Genomic DNA, 17,634 nt, shown 5'->3' with positions numbered 1-17,634 from the left:
ACCAGTACCCCAAAACCTCATATCTCTAGCTGCATATGTAGCAGAAGATAGCCTAGTCGGCCGTCATTGGAAAGAGAGGCCCCTTGGTCTTGCAAACTTTATATGCCCCAGAACAGGGGAATGCCAGGACCAAGAAGTGGGAGTGGGTGGGTAGGGGAGCAGGGCGCGGGGAGGGTATACGGAACTTTCGGGATAGCATTTGAAATGTAAATAAAGAAAATATCTAATAAAGAGGAAATAAATAAAGTTTACAACTAAAAAAAACAAAATCACAATACATTGAATAAATAAATCATTTATTTTTTCTAAAATCTGAAGGGAACCTGATATAGCTGTCTCGTATGAGGCTATGCCAGTGCCTGGCAAATACAGAAGTGGATGCTCACAGTCATTTATTGGATGGAACAAAGGGCCCCCAATGAAGGAGCCCTTTTTTCTAAAATCAAAAAGAAAGAAAGAAAGAAAGAAAGAAAGAAAGAAAGAAAGAAAGAAAGAAAGAAAGAAAGAAAGGAAGGAAGGAAGGAAGGAAGGAAGGAAGGAAGGAAGGAAGGATGGGCTGACATGTTCCAGCCCCAGCAGGGTTCAAAACCCTAAGGAGGATGTGGAGAATCAGTGAAATAAGACTAGATATATTTGCTGTAAGTTCACCCAACAAAGGCAAGAGAGGCGAATGAAAAGTGTAGGTGTGGGGCGGGGCTCTCTGTTGACATTCCTACTAGCAGGCCTCACTGGAACACTCCTTGAAGAGTAAATAAAAACCCCAGACAATAAGCCTTTAATCTCCAAGGGAATTTCTTGGAGCGGAGCCTTGAGATCAGAATATGTACTGTAGGCTCTTCAGCACGACCGACCGAAGGCCAGCTGGTCTCCTCCTCAGTGCTAGGTTGCCAGAGTCTCTCCCCATAGCTGTCTCTAGAGTTCTAAATGGCCACAACTCAGCAAAGCAAGACTTGGCACAGAGTTGTTGTAAGGACATTGCAAATTCTGGCATCACCTTCCTTACCTGTAAAATGGAGCTATGTATGAGTCCTTATTTCTTAAAAGATATGGAAGGGGGGGTATGGTTGCTTGCTGCCAATTCTTATGACCTGAGTTCTATCCCTCAGACACACATGGTAAAAGGAGAGAATCTAATCCCACAGTTTGTTCTCTGACCTTTACCCACACACCTCAGGACACAAAAAAATAATTGGAATATAAAATTTAAAAAATATGAAAAGATAATATGATTAGATGTCCAGAAAATGGTTTCAGCATTACCCGAACAGTTAATAAAGGCATTTCTTTAGAGTGAATAGAAGAGGCCATTTCTCTATGTCTTTGAAGAGTCCATGCTCCTAAGATGAGACCTGTTTGTGCTTTAAATTCTTTGAAACTCAGCTCCCACGTGGTGATTCACAGCTTCAGTTTCAGGGGATCCAATACCTTCTTCTGACTTCCTAGAATACTAGGCATGCACACAGTGTGCATACATACACACAGAAAAACACTCACACGCATAAAATAAATGAATCTAATAAAATATAAATAAATTAATCATAAAGGAGAAGACAGGTAGAGGGAGAGAGTCCCTGAATTATCAGTGGAGTAGAGTGTCAATGGGCTTCAGTGCTGGAGAAGTTGTAGCTATGGTTGGTTCCCTTGACATTATGTTGGCACAGACCCTGTGTGTGTGTGTGTGTGTGTGTGTGTGTGTGTGTGTGTGCGCGCGCGCGAGAGAGAGAGAGAGAGAGAGAGAGAGAGAGAGAGAGAGAGTGAGTGTGTGTGAGTGGGTGAGTGCAAATGCCCTCAGAAGCCAGAATAAGGTGCCATATTTCCCAGAATTGGTGCTACAGGAGGTAGTGAGCCACTCATGTGGGAACCTGCTCTTAACCAATTAGTCCAGCACATTCCCATAATCTGACTGTGTTCTACTTTGGCTTCAGGTACAATATATGAGCTAATTCCTTTTCTGTTGAGTGTGAAGCTTTTCTTAAAACTTCTGCTATAAACTGAAATACTAAGCTGAAACCTCAGTTTCAAAGAAAGAGACTATAAATGAGAACGAATTAGGCCGTGGTGGCTTCCACTTCAAGAACAGATTAATAACGGCACACACCTGTAGTTCCAGTGCTCAGGAGGCTGCAGCAGGAGAATTGGCTTCAGTTAAAAGCCAGCCTAAACTACATAGTGAGTCCAAAGCCAACACAGACTACAGTATAAGACCTTGTATCAAAAGACAAAAGAGGCTGAAGAAATGGCTCAGTGGTTACGAGTGTGCAATTGCCTTCCAGAAGGCCTGAGCTGCGATCCTAGCACCCATGTCAGGCAGCTCACAACTACCTGTACAACCCCAGCTCCAGGGGGTCTGATCCCCTCTTCTGGCCTCCATCGGAGGCACCTGCGCAGATTTGCATACACCCACACACAGACACATTAATAAAAAATAAGCATTTTCAACAGACAACATGAAGAGGGTGAAAAGAAAGAGGAGAAAGAGGAAGAGATTAATGGAAGTTGTTGTTTTTCTCAAAAGACTAAATTGGGTCTCTCAGGGATAGATTAGTTGTCACAGAAACAGGTTACTGCAGTGTAAGGTTACCCTAGGTATGTCAGCCTCTTCCTTACACACCCACATGCCAATCTCTCGTATCCTCCCACTGCTTGGGGACACATGGCATCATCGTGTGATTGAGGCCTCACCAGAGTTCTAGCAAACACCAGCACCATGCTTTGAGCTGTGAGCTGAAGAAATAAGTTTTCATGTTCACTCTACCAGCACATATACAGAAGAAACCTCTTGACTTTATAAGGTCCCCAGCTTCAGTTATTCTGTTATATGAAGCAGTAAGCAGATGCAAATAAAATCAGAAAGGGCATGAGTTTCTGTCCCACTGAATCCAGCTGACCTGAGTCAATGTGTTCCCTCTTCTAATCAACACCAGTATACAACACCTCCTCATCTCTCCACAAAAACAGCTACACTGAATTCCTCAGCTTCTTCTGCAGTGAGGTATGGTCAGGTGACTAAGTTCTAGTTCTCTGCCAGATCTGAGCCTGCCCTGCAAAACCACATACAATTCTCACTCTCTCTTCCCCTAGTTCATAGCTAAATGGCAAGGACTTAAAAACCTAGAGGAGAAAGGAGCCACAAGTGAGGAACCCTGATCACACAAATCCATCTATCACCAAGATACCCCTAGTTAGATATTACAAGGCTGCTAGGGCTAGAGATGGGTGCTCACGCTCACCCAGCAAGCACTTTATCCACTGAGCTATCTCTTTAGCTTCCATTTCTGTTTCTGTTTTTGTTATATAACTTGATTGCACAAATCTTTATAGATGACATCATGTTACAATGTCAAAAGGTTGGGCATGCCTACATGCCAGATCATATCAAGATGCGTTATAATTCCTAATATAATATAAATACCATATGAATGTAGCCTCTACTCTACAGGAACTGGTGATTTTATTTTTGTTATTTATTTTTTTATTAGATATTTTCTTCATTTACATTTCAAATGCTATCCCAAAAGTCCCCTATACCCTCCCCCCGCCCTGCTCCCCTACCCACTCACTCCCACTTCTTGGCCCTGGCGTCAAGCATGGTGGTGCATGCCTTTAATCCCAGCACTCGTGAAGCAGAGGCAGGCAGATCTCCATGAGTTTGAGGCCAGCCTGGTCTACAGAGTGAGTTCCAGGACAGCCAGGGCTACACAGAGAAACCCTATTTCAAAGGAGGAGGAGGAAGAGGAGGAGGGTCGAGAGGAAGGGAGGGAAGAGGAGGGAGAGACAGGAAGAAAGAAAACAAGAAAGCAAGAAGGCAAAGAAGGAAGGAAGGGAGGGAGGGAGGGAGGGAGGGAGGGAGGGAGGGAGGGAGGGAAGGAAGGAAGGAAGGAAGGAAGGAAGGAAGGAAGGAAGGAAGAAGGGAGGGAAGGAAGGAAGGAAGGAAGGAAGGAAGGAAAGAAGGAAGGAAGGAAGGAAGATTGTTCAGGTTTAAGTCAGAAGTCAGAAGCATTTTTTAAAGTGATTTTATTGCTCACATACACAAGAGAATTTATGCCACTAGAGCAGTATTTCCAATTACTGTCTTGGTCTTACCAATGAGCAAGCTGGTAAATTCTACTCCCTGTCAGGATCTGGCAGAACATAGCATACTTATCCTTTCTGTTCCTCTCAAGACGCTGCGGACAGTGATTGCTTCCTTAACCAGATGGTGGAGATCCTTGGGGAGAGTCAATCATTTGGACTTAAAGATTCTCAAGGTTTTATTACTAGTCACAAAATGGACCAGTGCCACACATGGGAGTCCCTCTGGATCACACTAATTTGTGAGGGAGTTAGACCTAATGCGGTCAATTTGTAAATCTGTTCCTTCTTGCCATCAGATGTCAACTGTCAACTTCAGCCTGATAAGGATGTTAAGGTGGTCGGCAGTACCAAGTGGAACAGGCCCCAGGTGTGGTGGTTTAAATAGGAATGGTCCCCATAGGCTCATATATTTGAATGCTTGGTCACCAGGGAGTGGCACTACTTGAGAGGAATTAGGAGGTGTGTCCTCATTGGAGTGGGTGTAGCCTTGTTGGAGAAAGTGTTTCACTAAGGGGTAGGTTTTGAGCTTCAAAAGCTTGCGCCAGGCCTCCAGATCTAGATGTAAGCAGCACTGTTCCATGGCCTCTGCATCAGCTCCTGCCTCCAGATTCCTGCCATACTTAAGGTCCTTTCCTGACTTCCAGCAATGGTGTACAGCAGTATGGAAGTGTAAGCCAAATGAACCCTTTCCTTCCCAAGTTCCTTTGGTTGTGGTGTTTTATCACAGCAATAGCAATCCTAGATAAGACACCAGGTGTGTGCACACAACCCATGATGGTGGTCCTCTGGCGGCAAAGAGCCAGAAAATGTGTGTGTGTGTGTGTGTGTGTGTGTGTGTGTGTGTGTGTGTAGATACAGTTCTTTATAAAAATTTTTTTTTGCAGTTCTTGTTTGAATCTTTTGATACAAAAACTGCAGGTATGGGATGGTAGCATAAACCGCATGCTCCAACTGAAGAGGAAATGAGTGAAATGGGCTCATGGGAGACTTGTCTCCTTTGTCACATTGAACCATTGGGAACCAAGAGCAGAGGCAGGAGTTGTGCAGAGAGGGGTTATGGGTAGACAGTCCACAGCCATCCATGAGCAAAGACAGTGAGTTAACCATCTCGCCTCAGGGATTATTACTGAAGGGCTGCTGTAGCTTCAAGAGAGCCTCCAGATTCTGAGAAGATAGAGCGTGGAGCCGTGTCCTGTCGGGAAGAAAGGCTGAGTGCCCACCCAATCCAGGAGGCCCTGCATAGCATATGTTCTTCTGCTTATGAGACTAACTGAGGTTTTGGTTCAAAGAATAGGAGAGTTTATTATTTTTCTGTTGTGTCATTTATTTGTGTGTGTAGGGGGAGGGAGTGATGTGAGCCACAGCATGCCTGTAGAGGTCAAAGGGCAGCTATAAAAGCTGTTCCTTTCCTTTTACCATGTGGGTCCTGAGGATCGAACTCAGGTTGTCAGGGCTTGTCTGTAAAGCACCTTTACCCACAGAACCATCTCAGCAGGTCCTGTTTTATTTCATTTTAAGACAAGGTTTTATTATTATTTCAGCCAGCCTGGAACTCATTATGGAGTCTGGGGTTGACCTCAGATTCACAGCAAGCCTCCAACCTCAGCCTCCCAAACGCTGCACTTCCACACCTGTCCAAACGAGAAGCCATTGTCTTAGTGGGTCAGACTGTCCTTTTCACCTTCTCGATGCACGATGATGGTGGCATGGCTGGAGGGTGAGAAGCTGACAGGAAGCAGCTTTCCTCTGTAAATAGCAAAAGTATGTGTAAATGACAGACATGGAAGAGATCACGGGGCATCAAGTGTCCTATGGGCTGGTCACTTGGGCCTCTACCCTCTCTGGACCCAGGAAGCTGTCATGCATGCAAGGTCTTAACTCCCTGCCCTCAGACTCAGGTCAGGTTTGCTCATTTGTTTGAACTCTTGGCCTCCAGCTGGCGATGCTGTTTTGGGGAATTTCAGAAAGTCTCATGTCTATGCTTTTTTTATCATGGTTGTATGGTAGATATAACCAGGTGTCACTGCTCTTATGCCACACACTACTCAGGAGCTAGCTGGCTGCCATTCCTTCTCCACCATGGTGGACTGGAGATTGAACTCAGCAGCAAAGCACCTGCCTAAAATCCCCCAGTGAAGGACTGGGGGCGTGGCTCAGTGGTAGAGCCCCTGCCTAGAATACCTAGTGAGGGACTGAGTGTATGATTCAAAAGTAGACTCCTTGCTTAGAATCCCCCAGTAAGGGGTTAGGGAGGGGCTCATGTTAGTGACAGAGCATTCATCCAGTATGTTCAAGGTTTAGTCCCCAATACTGAATAATAAAAGAAGACCCTGCCTCAACCCTGAGGACACCTCGATCTTCGACTTTGGCTTCCAGAAGATGAGCTATTATTTCTGTTGACTCCATCCAATCAGTTATCCTTTGCTGCAGTAGTTTTGACACAGAGCTATTATAAGATCAACCTGGAGATCACTCAGAGTTCACACACATCCTTTCAGTATTTCACAAGCACTTATATCCATCTTTTGCTTTTGGAGGGTGTAGACTTAGATATTTAGATATTAGATATTAGATATTCAAAACCTACTTTAATAAGTGTTTTTTAATGCTTCAACCCCCCCCTGCTAATCCACCACCCACCAAAGATAGTGGAAAAGAAAGGTTAATAGGAAATGAGGGTTGTGGGCCTGTTTATAAATAGTTCCTTGGGGCAATGTCAAATCTTCCTTGTCACCAGTGCAGTCCTCTAGCAAAACACTACCATGAATCAGCAGTGGCAGTTCAAACCAGAGGAAACCACAAGGCTCCACTAGAAGTTCTTTGGTGTGTTACTCTCTACAAAGTCATGACAAGCAAAGATAAGCAACTCAATGCAAGGTGAAACCATGCCAGAGCCTCCTCCCACTCTCCATGGGGTCATATTTATATTCTTTCCAAACATCAAGCATTCTCTCATGTGTCTACCCTAGCAAAATATCATGTGACATAACCAAGTTTCCAAAGCAAACAGAAATTTCCACTTCTGGGGGGCTTATAATCTCCTAAAATACATAAACAAATAGAGGTGCACACTTAGGGAAAAAATAATAAAATCCAGGAATGGTGAAGCACACTTTTAATTACAACACTTGAGAGGCAGAGTCAGGCAGATCCACATGAACTCAAGGCCAACCTGATCTACACAAGTTCACACAGTGAGACCCTGCCTCAAAAAGAGAAGAAAAGGTTGTGAGAAGAAACAGAAGGCAGCAGCCTTCAAGGACAGAAGCCGCAGGGGAAACCAAACCTGCCCACACCTTGACCTTGACCTTGAACCTTACCTCTAGAACTTTGAGAAGAAATATTCCTAGTTTTTGAGTCACTGTGTGTGGCATTTGGTTATGGTGGCATGAGCAGACACTATCCCATGGCACATATCTCATTCTGGTACTGGAAAGAGCATCAGTGGCTCCCACTGACTATGAGCAAGGTCCAAACTCTTTTTCTCTTTTGGTTTGGTTTGGTTTCCGTGTTTTGGGACAGGATCTCTCCAACTTGCTGTGTTGCAGGAACCCAGAGTTCCTGACCTTCCTGTCTCCACCCCCCATATCACTGGATTCAGGCACATACCACCATGGCCAACTTAGAGGCCTAATTTTTTACCATACCACTAACCATCTCTAACCCCAATATGCAAAGCATCCCCCAAACTGCAGCATCTTAGGTTCCAACAGAAGGTCTCTAGTGAGTAATTCCACATATGACTTCATATTATCATTATCGGTCTTGTTTAAAAAATGGCTGTAAGGATTACTTACTGCATAGGATTATCTTCATGCTATCTATAGATACATATGGAGCATAATAAGTTTGGAGGTTAGAGTTGAGTCTCATCTCCCAAACTTCTCGTCAATATACGTGCAAATTTTCTGAAATCCAGGGAAACAGTTGCCTGTATGTTGCTACTCCAGGTAGAATGAAGTGCTGTGATAGCAAAAAAGCCAAGGAAGAGGGCAGAGAGGAGGTCTGGGCTTCAGCCAGGCAAGAAGCTGACATGTGAACAACAGCCAGATGCACCAGGGTTAGAAGATGAAAAAATACAAGGGGCCTGGATACCATAGGTGACCCAGTAGTGTGACCTGACCTCATCTAAACTCTTATCCCAGAAATCAAAGGTGGAGACACGGTCAGACCTGCTTTTTGCTTTTATGGTGGTTTGGTTTGGTTTCTTATTAATGTCCTTTTTTCCTTCTTTTTTTAAAAAAAGATATTTATTTATTTAATGTATGTGAGTACACTGTAGCTGTACAGATGGTTGTGAGCCTTCATGTGGTTGTTGGGAATTCAACTTTAGGATCTCTGCTCACTCCGGTCAACCCCACTCCCTTAGGCCCAAAGATTTACTTATTATTATACATAAGTACACTGTAGCTGACTTCAGACACTCCAGAAGAGGGCATCAGATCTCATTACGGGTGGTAGTGAGCCACCATGTGGTTGCTGGGATTTGAACTCAGGACCTCTAGAAGAGCAGCCAGTGCTCTTACCCGCTGAGCCACCTCGCCAGTCCCTTTTCCTTCTTTTTTTATTCTTCGCTCGTATATTACATTCTAACTGCAGTTTCCTCTTCCTCCTCCCCCAAGTCTCTCTCTTCTATCTCCCTCTCCCTTAGATCCATCCCCTCCTCTGCCTCCCCTCAGACAAGAACAAGCATCCCAGGAACATCAACTAAACACAACTTCAATAAGACCAGACACATACCATTGCTGGACAAGCAGTAGGAGAAATCAGATCCCAGAAATGGACAAAAGGGTCTAAGACACCCCCACGCCCACTGTTAGAAGGGAGCCCCACCCCCACTGTTGGAAGCTCCCACAGGAACACCAGGCTACTCAGCCATAACATGTATACAGAGGACCTAGGTCAGACCCTAGAGGCTTCCTGACCCTTTGAGTCCCCATAGGTCCCAATCAATTGAGTCTGTGGTCTAGCTTCTCAGAGGTTTCTGACCCCTCTGAGACAGAACTTTGGGAAACAGAGAGATGGCTGAGCAACTGAGAGCTGGTGTTGCTCTTACAGTGGACACAGGTTTGGTTCCCAGCACCCACATCAGGCAGGTTTCAGCTTCCGTTCCTAGGGAATCTGATGCTTCTGGCCTCTGTGGGCACTTCCATTCACATGAGCACACGCACACGTGTGTGCACACGCACACACACACACACACACACACACTTAGAGATAATAAAAACATAGATTATATAACAATAATTTTAAAAGGTCATGAATAATTAAGAGGTCATGGATTTTGGAAGGAGGGAGGACGTGGAAGGAGATGGAGGGGGAGAGAAGGGCAGGTGGTGTAGACGCAATGCTCATGTATGAAGTGCTAAGACATTTTTTAATAGAGTCTGGAGCCAGGTATGGTGAGGCACTCAGGAAGCATAGACAAGAGGCAAGCAGATGGGTTTGAGGCCAGACTGTCCTACAAAGTGGGTTCCAGGCCAGCCAAGGCTACAAAGCAAGACCTTGTCTCGATAAACAAAAATTAACCAATAGGGGCTGGATAAATAGCTCAGAGGTTAAGGTCACTTATTATTCATACAGAGAATTGGTGCCTAACACCAACATCATGTCATTCAAACCACCTGGAACTGTGGTTCCAGGGGATTTGATGCCCTCTTCTGGCCTCCACAGGTATTGCATGAATAAGTAATGATTTTTTTTTTAGTGCCATTTTCTTTTTCTTTTTCTTTTTTTTTTTTTTTTTTTAATTAGATACTTTATTCACATTTCAAATGTTATCCCCTTTTCTGGTTCCGTTCCTTTTTTGTAGCTTAGGCCAGCTCTCAACTCAGGTGTCTTATCTTAGCCTTCTGAGTACTGGAATTAAAGCCATGTGTCACCACACTGAGCACTGTGGCATTTGTACTGGTCAGTCAGGAAGCCTTGAAGACTGAGTACGTTCAACAACAGCAATCATTGTCTCTTGATTCTGGAGGACAGAGGTCTTGAGATCAAAATATGGACAGGAAGGGCTGAGGAGACATCTCAGGCAGCAGCATTCTCAGGAAGGGCTGAGGAGACATCTCAGGCAGCAGCATTCTCAGGAAGGGCTGAGGAGACATCTCAGGCAGCAGCATTCTTGCTGAATAAGCATGAAGATCTGAGTTTGATCCCCAGCAACCATGCAACAAGCCAAGTATGATGGGACCCTGTGAGGAATTATGCAGATTATGTTAATTAGGTTAGACGGACTCCCCCTTAAATATGGGCATCACCCCTTCCCATGAGCTGATGTCCTACACTGCATTAAAAGAGGTGTATGGGGCCAGTGATTCGCCAAAGAATGATACCCTGGGCACTTTAGTATGTAAATGCATAGAGTGTTTTATTCTGCAAAAGTCCAGTATGTTCAGTCTCCCATTACCAAGATAGAGAGATCCTGAAGTGAGCTCACAGGCCCAATTTAAAGCACATTAGTGGAATTCTGGAGTAGGTGGCCTTTGTCTTACTCCATCTCTAGTCACTCCATAACCATTGCCAGGGTGTGGGGGCTGGAGTCTCGCTGAGGAACCCCGGGGTAGGTGTGCTTTGTGTTACTGTCTCTAATCAAGTGCAGTAGTGAGAAGGAGGGAAAGTACAGAGCAGGAGTTCACTCTGTAACTGACTGAACCATTAATTGAGATAACTCACTACCTTTGGACCATCCTGTCTCATCTCTCTCAGGAGAAAACCAGTGCTATAGAGATGGCATAGCAGTTAAAGCATTTACTACCTGTGGTGACTTGAGTGAGAAATGTCTCCCATCCATAGGCTCACAGATTTGAACACTTGGTTTCCTGCTGGTGGTTCTGTTTGGCGAGGTCATGGGACTTTTAGAAGGTTGAGCCTTCCTGAGGAAGTACATCACTGGGGGTGGTGGACTTGGAGGGTTTATATCCTCCCCAGCTCTTCTCTCTCTCTTGCCATAGTCTCAGATCCACAGAGACAAGAACGACATGCACACCAAGGCAGGGTCACGCAGCAACTTCTTTACTTCTGGCTTTTTCTCTTACAGCTCTCTTCCCCAGCAGCTTCTTCCCCTAGCTCCTCTTGCAGCAAGCGCTATTCTCCTATACTTGTGGCAACTGACCTCATCTAGCTCCACCCTACCTCATCCAATCAGAATTCACACACATTCCAGGCACGAGCTCAGGTCGGCCACCGATAGGCTGACAGGTCCGGATCATGAGGAACAGTCCAGCCTGGCAGGCAGCCCACACATGCAGCCTCACTGCGCATGCTCAGGAAAGGCAGTAAACATGTGAGGTTCACAGGGCTTGGCAATGGGCCAGGGCACCATCTAGGCTGCACCCGCTTCCGTATCTCACCCTTTTTTGTTTTATTAGTAGCTCTGGGATCAGCATCTGTCTTAGGGTGCCCCGATCCGTGCCACATCCTTACCTGTCATGGGAGTGAAGAACTCACTTTCACCATCCTGTCTTAGGTTGGTATGCACACATGAGGGTCTTACCTGTCATTGATTACTGATCCAGCATGTTGAGCCAACATTGGGGGGATGTTCCTGCCTCCAAGGCTGCCATAGCCTGCATTAAGGCTCGTTTATCAGCCCTGTGCTGCCTTTGCATAAGTGCCACCCATCAAAGCATTTCTCCACACACAACAGTCAGCAGGAGCACTCAAAAGGCCATCCCTCCCCAATTTTTTAAGAATCCCACAGTTCCCTGGATGATCTCCAGCCATTGCTTTGCAGTTGCAATCTCCACAAGGGTGTTGTTCATGGCAACAATCGATGCTCACAATTCCTTCATCTTTGTGTCGAGATCATGACTCCAATTTCCTAGCCACATCACACCAATTGCACACAACAGAATTGCAGCTCTGGAAAAATTCTAATACTGAACAGAGGTTACACACATTCCTGCCATATGAGTAATGCAGGAAGCAAATACTAACTGCTCCAAAATATTCATCTGTTCCCGCAACCAATCCACTCTTTGGTTAAACATAAGGATACTGGCTTTCAAATTTGTCTTCCAGTGGAGCCAAAGCCCCGATTTCCTCTTTTCAGTCCCCTTGAAGGGAAGCTAGCATGGTGACTAGGCAAAAGCAAAATTTGAGCAATTCTATCTTCAGGGGAAATGGCAGACACCCCTCTGGTGGTGGAAACCATGATCTTATTTTTGTGAACAACTTATTACTTTCAAAACACAGAAGTACCTAAAGAAAAACATTTTATTCAAATTTGGCTATATTCTGTTCTATACCCCCATACCACACTGCCTTCTGTTCCCTGCCTGTTCACTAAATGTCTTTTCCATATCTTTTCAATGCTTATAGACATAAATTTGTAACATATTTACAAAGAGCATACATATGCATACCTAAGAACTCTAAGTGTTTTTATCTTACGCAAAACAATGGTCCCTTTCATAGTGTTGTTTTCCTTCTAATACTATTGGCTAGTCCTCCCATCCACTATATAAGACCATCTTTTCTCTTTTTCTTTCATTTAAAGCATTCTCCTTTAATGGCTCAAGTTTCTACTACTGAGTTGTCAGGAGCTTTCCTGCAGGTTGCAATGTTTTATCTTTGTCCTCAAAAAGTACCTAACCTTAACTCTTACTGCCTTTATCAGAGTTTAAACTCGTGTTCAAGATTTTATAAAGGCAGCCTGGACCCCATAAGTTGAAACTGACTCCTTCAATCTTTGTACAACCTTCTACTCCAGGGGTTCATGATATTGTTGCCCCTGTTGGTCCTGAAATACTAGGAAGACCCCCGCAATGGCGGGCACATTTTCCAGACTTGCATGAAGACTATGCTTTCCCCTTTTGTCTCCCTCATCTTTATAGAGGGGAGGAGAAGGCAACGGAGGGGCTGACGGTTCGGGCGGCCTACCGTGCCTCAAACTCCAGCAGGACATCCGACTACAATGTCACTGTCGATATTAGTCCCATTGCTGTCACTAGTAGACCCTTCAGAGCTAGATTCCTTCTTCTCTTTCTTATCTTTGGTTTGTTGTCTAAGCTGTTTAGGTTTTCAGTGGCTAGTCTGAGAAGCAATCTCCTTAGCCTCCTCAAATGTCGCTGCTCCTTCCTCTATTTCAGCATTGTGCTTTCCACTAGCGTCCCTCAAGCATGCCCTGACCAAGTTCCAGATGGCTAACATTTTTACTTTCATTTATTTATTTCATTTCATTATTTTAATTTTCATTTCATCTCTATACCTGAGAACCTTAGTGCTTCGTCCCTTTTCCCGGGAACCTTACCTTCGTCTCTATACCTGAGATCCTTAATGCTTCATCCCTTTTTTCCTAGGAACCTTACAGGCCTGTGCTTTCTTTAAATACCGTTGCTTACCAAAATTTCCTTACCACTGCTTACCAAAATTTCCTTACCACTGTTTACTAAAGTTTCCTTACTGCTGTTTACTAAAGTTTCCTTAGGCCTGTACTTTCTTTACTTACTATTGCCAACTGACGTGACCGTACTGGCTACCACTTGTCCCGGTCAGAGACAGAGACCCACAGAGACAAGAACTACACACACATCAAGGCAGGGTCACGCAGCAACTTCTTTACTTCGGGCTTTTTCTCTTACAGCTCTCTTCGCCAGCAGCTTCTTCCCCTAGCTCCTCTTGCAGCAAGCACTATTCTCCTATACTTGTGGCAACTGACCTCATCTAGCTCCACCCTACCTCATCCAATCAAAATTCACACACGTTCCAGGCACGAGCTCAGGTCGGTCACCGATAGGCTGACAGGTCGGGATCATGAGGAACAGTCCAGCCTGGCAGGCAGCCCACGCATACAGCCTCACTATGCATGCTCAGGAAAGGCAGTAAACATGTGAGGTTCATGGGGCTTCGAGGCAGTAAACATGTGGGGTTCACGGGGCTTGGCAATGGGCCAGGGCGCCATCTAGGCCCATGTGACCACACCTGCCTCTCTCTCTCTCTCTCTCTCTCTCTCTCTCTCTCTCTCTCCCTCTCTCTCTCTCTCTCCCTCTCCCTCCTTCCCTCTCTCTTCCTCTCCCTCTCCCTCCCCCTCCCCCTCCCCCTCCCTCTCTCCCTCTCCCTCTCCCTCTCCCTCTCCCTCTCCCTCTCCCTCTCCCTCTCCCTCTCCCTCTCCCTCTCCCTCTCCCTCTCCCTCTTCCCTTTGGGGGCGTTGAAACAGAGTCTCACTATGTAGCTCTGGCTTACCTGGAACTCACTATATAAACCAAGCTAATCTTAAATCTATGGTGATCCTCCTGCCTCTGCCTCCAAAATGCTGGGATTTCTAGGATGAATCACAGCACACCTGACCCAGTCTTTGATATTTTTAACAACAGTCATACCTAAAATGGCCTTGCTGTGGCACCATGAGTCCTTGCTACCTAGACATTTGCCAAAGCACTGTACAAACCAACTCCCATTTCATGAAGAAACACTAAGGCATTTGTACAATGTCACCAGCAAGCAAGGGTCAGAAGTAAAGCTGTGTCACACAGGAATGGTAGACAGGACACCACCCTTACTCTGACACTCTCAGGAATTCTTGGGAACCATAGGAGGAGAAGGACCTGGCTCCTGTAAGGCCCCTGTGCAAGCTGTGATTTACAAAAACACAGCAGGAGTGTAGAGGAGGAAGCAGTCTTGGCGGCTTGCAGCCGGCCTCTACTCTGCTTTGTTTTTGTAGACTCCTCAGGCTGAAAGTGCCTAAGGGATTCGGAAACTCTGATAACGTCTACCTCCTCCAGTCAATCCGCAGCTGATAGGCCCCAGATTGCCACCCCCACCTACTCACCCCATCCCACCACATCCCACCCCATCCTCTCACTCAGTGCATCTCAGGATCTGCCCCTGTGTCCAACCCTGGCCCACAGGCTAATAACCCCCCCACCCCCCCTCACACAGTAACCCATAAAACAAAAAGATAAAAGGTGGGCAGAGTGCTCTTTTCTCAGGTCTTGGGATATCTTAGGGATGTGAGCCTGGCTACAGATGACATTCATGATCTAAGATGATGTCATTCACCCAGGTTAGTACAATAAAGCTGAAGTTCCAGCTAAGAGGAATTAATTTCCAAAATGATACTGTATTACTGAACACGAATCTTTGGATGATCATGTTTTAGTTGTTTGTTTGTTTGTTTGTTTGTTTGTTTGTTTGTTTTCCAGGATCTAATAAAGCAAATATTAAGTACCTACATTTTTAATCCAGCAAGAGGAAACTCTCAGAGTGTTTCTCACTTTTAAGCTACTTCATTTCTCCCTGAATATATGTGTAAAATTAAATACCATCCACCTCAAAAATGTCTGAAAAGCTCAGATTAAGGCAATCTCCTTGAGATAACTGCTGTCTGTAAGAGCAATAATAAAATATACAGACATTATCTTTCTAGGCCAGAACTAACTGAGGGTGATAGAGTCGGAATTTTGGTGGATTTTTGCTAGAAAAAAATATTATTTAATAAACTCTTCTGTAACATCTTTAAAAAAAAAAAGGTGGGCAGACTTGGGAGGAAGAAGGAATTCAGTGGTACGGAGAAAAAGCTAAGAAATAAAGAATATTATATTGTGTATGCATATACATACAGATGAAACTTTTTAAATAATGAAATAAATAACTTTTGCAACTTGATAGTGTTGTCTTGGAGTGTGAACTTTATACAAAACAGCATCATTTTGCAACGTCAAAGGGTTGGACTTGAGCCTAGCAAAATGGCTCACTGGGTGCTTGCTGCCAAGCCTGATGACCTACATTTGATTCCCAAGACCCGTTTAGTACAAGAAGAGAACTGATTCCCACTAATTATCCTCTCACCTCAACACATGCTCTACAATTAATAAATAAAATATAATTTTAAAGTTGTGTTTATTTTATGTGTATGAGTTTTTGCCTACATGTATATATGTGTACCACAAGAGAGTCTGGTGACCTGAGAGGACAGAAAGGGTTATCAGATCCCTAGAAACTGCAATTAAGGACAATTGTCAACCACCACATGGGTACTGAGAACCAAACCTGGAGCCTCTGGAGCAGTGATTCTCAACCTTCCTAATGCTGCAACCCTTTAACACAGTTCCTCGAGTTGTGGTGACCCTCCCCCCAACTGTAAAATTATTTCATTGCTACTGCATAACTGTAATTTTGCTACTGTTATGAATCATTATGAAAATATGTGTGCTTTTTGATGGTCTTAGGGGATCACTGTGAAAGGGACCTTCGGTTCAAACCTAGGACAAGCAGCTGAGGTGCCTATTTAACACCAAAGCAGACATGACCCCCATTTTCTCCCAGTATTCCTCAGTCCCTACCTGCTACAAGGTGTGGCTGGCATATCCCACCCTCTGCCCTGTGTGCCCCCCACCCCAGCCTTGACCTGGCTGAACAAGTCTCCGGACACTGGAGCCAGGCATCTGGCTCTGCTACATTTACATCTTCCTTCCAGAGAACTGAGAACTGCTTCTCACACTGAGATGCTGAAGTCAACTCAATCCAGCTGAAACAAGCAGAACCCAGCTGAAACAAAGGGATGGGTCCTTGGGGTTTCCCATATAAATTCAGTGCCATATAAAATCATTAAAGATTGAGCCTGAATCAGAGAACGTTGTCTTGGCTGGTTATTTCTCTCGCTGTCCTTCCCATCAATCCCCAGCTTTACCTTTCAGGAACCCTATAACCATGGCTGCAGGCGGCTACAGCCCTGAACTTTCCAGTCCAGCTTCTGGGCTTCCCTTTCTCCAGAGGCTCTTCCCTCTGGACATTTCGGCATCGCCGCCACCACCACCCAACCCCTACACTTCTCTCTTCCTGCTGAAAGGACAACATAAACTCCATTTGTCTACAGGACCAGGCCTGAGTTCAAAGAAAGGCCAGACGGCACCAGCTCCAAGAACAGACAGAAGATAAATCCCAGAAACTAGGAGTAGACCATAAAATCTAGAACAAGATCTTAAAGCCCCTTCCCAAGGAACAGCCTGGGGATAACCACAAAAATGGAAATATCTATCTCAGAACGGGCCATCTGTGCTGGGCAGCCCTATCTCATCCTATGGTTAAACATTCACGACAGAAGAATGCAGACTACTGACCTCCTATGACCCCCACCCCAGCACCCACCAATGAAATTTCAGATTACCTAATCCTTCTAGAAAGTTCAACCAGTTCCCTATGAGAAGGGCTGTGAGCCTTTGTCTGAGGTCACCATTTTGGAGAATGGCTGACCCCTGCATGTTGGATGTTTCTGGAGAATAAACACTCTTTGTCTTTACATACTATCTGAGTCTGGGGTCTTCCTTCAGTGGTTTTTCTGATCCTTACACTTTGAGTCCCAACCACCACCATCTGCATGACAATTTCCATGGCATCATTCCTTGGAACTGGTAACCCCACCCAGTAACTGCCCTCCAAAAAAGCTATTTTTTTTTTTACCTTTTTTTAATGTGCATTGTTGTTTTGCCTGCAAGTATGTCAGGGTGAGGGCATCAGATCTTAGAGTTACAGACAATTGTGAGCTGCCATATGGGTGCTCGTAGTTGAACCCAGGTCTTCTAGAGAGCATTCAGTGCTCTTAACCACTGAGCCATAGCTCCA

Source organism: Mus musculus, chromosome 7, assembly GCF_000001635.26.
Source record: "Mus musculus strain C57BL/6J chromosome 7, GRCm38.p6 C57BL/6J".
Taxonomy (NCBI): Eukaryota; Metazoa; Chordata; class Mammalia; order Rodentia; family Muridae; genus Mus; species Mus musculus.
Note: the sequence above shows the minus strand (reverse complement) of the source record.